This window comes from Syngnathoides biaculeatus, chromosome 4 (assembly GCF_019802595.1).
Source record: "Syngnathoides biaculeatus isolate LvHL_M chromosome 4, ASM1980259v1, whole genome shotgun sequence".
Taxonomy (NCBI): Eukaryota; Metazoa; Chordata; class Actinopteri; order Syngnathiformes; family Syngnathidae; genus Syngnathoides; species Syngnathoides biaculeatus.
The window spans coordinates 35658221-35660380 of NC_084643.1; the positions used below are offsets into that span (position 1 = coordinate 35658221).

At 45.6% G+C, this 2160-nt stretch overlaps 1 non-coding gene across 1 annotated transcript; it reads left to right on the plus strand.

Annotated features, from left to right (window-relative positions):
* The first annotated feature begins 1560 nt into the window (after positions 1–1560).
* On the plus strand, positions 1561–1751 carry LOC133500076 (U2 spliceosomal RNA). Its single transcript, XR_009794830.1, has one exon. It is a non-coding gene; the product is annotated as a U2 spliceosomal RNA (small nuclear RNA).
* Positions 1752–2160: the final 409 nt, after the last annotated feature.

The window sequence follows — 2160 nt, forward strand, 5'->3', positions numbered from 1 at the left end:
CCAAATACTGTGAAAGAGAAATTCAGAGGCTCGGCTCAAGATGCGACAAACTTAACAACAGTCAGCTCCATAACGCACGAGCAGCTGTAAAACAAATCAGGGGTTTTTTATTTCGCTACTCATGTGGTCCACTCTATAAAAAGAATTTGATGCATATCATCAGAGTGGAATAGATCGCAAGCGTTGTGACGCGCAAAACGCCGGAGAAGGTGGCATTAACGGTTTGATGATGCGCACCCAACCCTACGTGGCGATGGTTTGACCTGGTTCTGCGGCGATAACGCAGGAACCTCTCGAACAGATCACCTTTCCACACGGAACTGGCCATCTGTGGCTGCGACATTAACGCCAGTTGTCGTTATGCACAAGGTTACCTTTTTGTTTTGTTTTGTATATCATGATCAAGGGTGAGGGCTTTTTAAACTGCAGAAGGAAAATGGACAAATTGCAGAAACAAAATAGTGATATAGAAAAGGTTGTCAAAAGCTTTACGCGACAGAAAGAAATATGTGACTTGTTTTTGATTTTGAAAAAGCCTTTCATCAAGTTCCACACCAACATGATGGCAACCACTGTGGCATCCATCGCCAGCGTTGTAATGCGAAAAAGGCCTCAGTAGGGGTAGCAGTCGCGTTTTGCGATGTGCATCCAACTCAAAGAGACGAAGGTTTTACCTGGCTCAGTGGCGATAACGCAAGAGCCTGTCGAATTGAGCTCGTGCACGTGACGTCACCGTTTTCACGGCGCCATATTGCCGGTCTAACAGAGCTGCTTTACATTGTGAGAGACATTGAACCGGGGGAAAATATTTACAATACCCGAGACTTGTTGTGCTGTTGGTTGTCTCCTCGGGGTCCCCTCCCTTCTCACGTCGCGACTCCGAAGCTCAATGGTGGGACTAGTAAAATCACGGAGTATCGACTTGCTGTTATACTCGCTTTATTTTTGTTGTTGTTGCGCACAACAGTTCCCGGTCGCCGGGAATTAACTTTCTTTTTCCTCCCGCACTTGCTTTTGACCAAAAACACACGCAAAGTCCGTCTCACTCCCACCCAGCCAACACACACGTTCTCCTACATGAAATCCGCAACAAGCTTCCGCGTTCACGAGCCGTCAACCCGTCACTATGTCGGATTTATTCCAACAAAGTATTTATACGCGTTGAGACTTTTCTAGGCTTTCAAAACTCTTCTGTGTAAATCTTGACGACTTACTCACCAGATACACGCGTAGATCCAGTTGTCGGCGAAAACATTGACTTCGGCATTAAATATGGGTCCTCTATGCCAAGTCTCTCTAATCGACCTGGTATTGCAGTACATACGGTCGCGGTGCACCCCCTCGAAATGTCAATGAGAACGTTGAGAAACAAAATTGTAAGGACTTCGGTTTTTTATTCATAACGTACCAATCCATCTGTCACTTCATGTGTTGAAAACTACAGACGCTAGTCCCTGCAAACCATTGTTCGGTGCTGTTTGCGACACGTGTCCATATGTGAACCGGAGCTTTGGCTTAGAGGCTGGAGAATCGGCTCGTGTATGCCGGCCACTAGTCGATATCGCTTCTCGGACTTTTGGCTAAGATCAAGTGTAGTATCTGTTCTTATCGGTTTAATATCTGAAATGGCTCCTATCTGGGGACCATATATTAAATTGATTTTTGGAGCACGGAGATGGAATAGGGGCTTGCTCCTTCCGCTCCACGCATCGACCCGGTATTGCAGTCCATCCGGTAGCGGTGCACCCCATAGAAATGTCAATGAGAACGCTGAGAAACAAATTTTTTAGGACTTTTGTTTTGTATGAATAACATACCAATCCATCTTTCACTTAATGTGTTGAATACAACACAGATGCCAGTCTCTGCAAACCATTGTTCGGTGCTGGTTGCAACACGTATGTGAACCGGAGCTTGAGGTAGTGGGCTGGAGAATCGGCTCGTGTATGCCGGCGACAAGTCGATATCGCTTCTCGGCTTTTTGGCTAACCCTGCTTTTTATTTAAAGATGTGGATGGTGAGCGTATTTTTATGTCGAGGCTTGATTTTTCCCGAAAGTTAATCCAGCAAAGCTTGAAGTTTAAAGTCGACGCCCTGAATTGTATCTTAACATTGCCTTTCAACAAAGGTTTCGATGTGAGTTTTAGTTCTGCGGCGTAT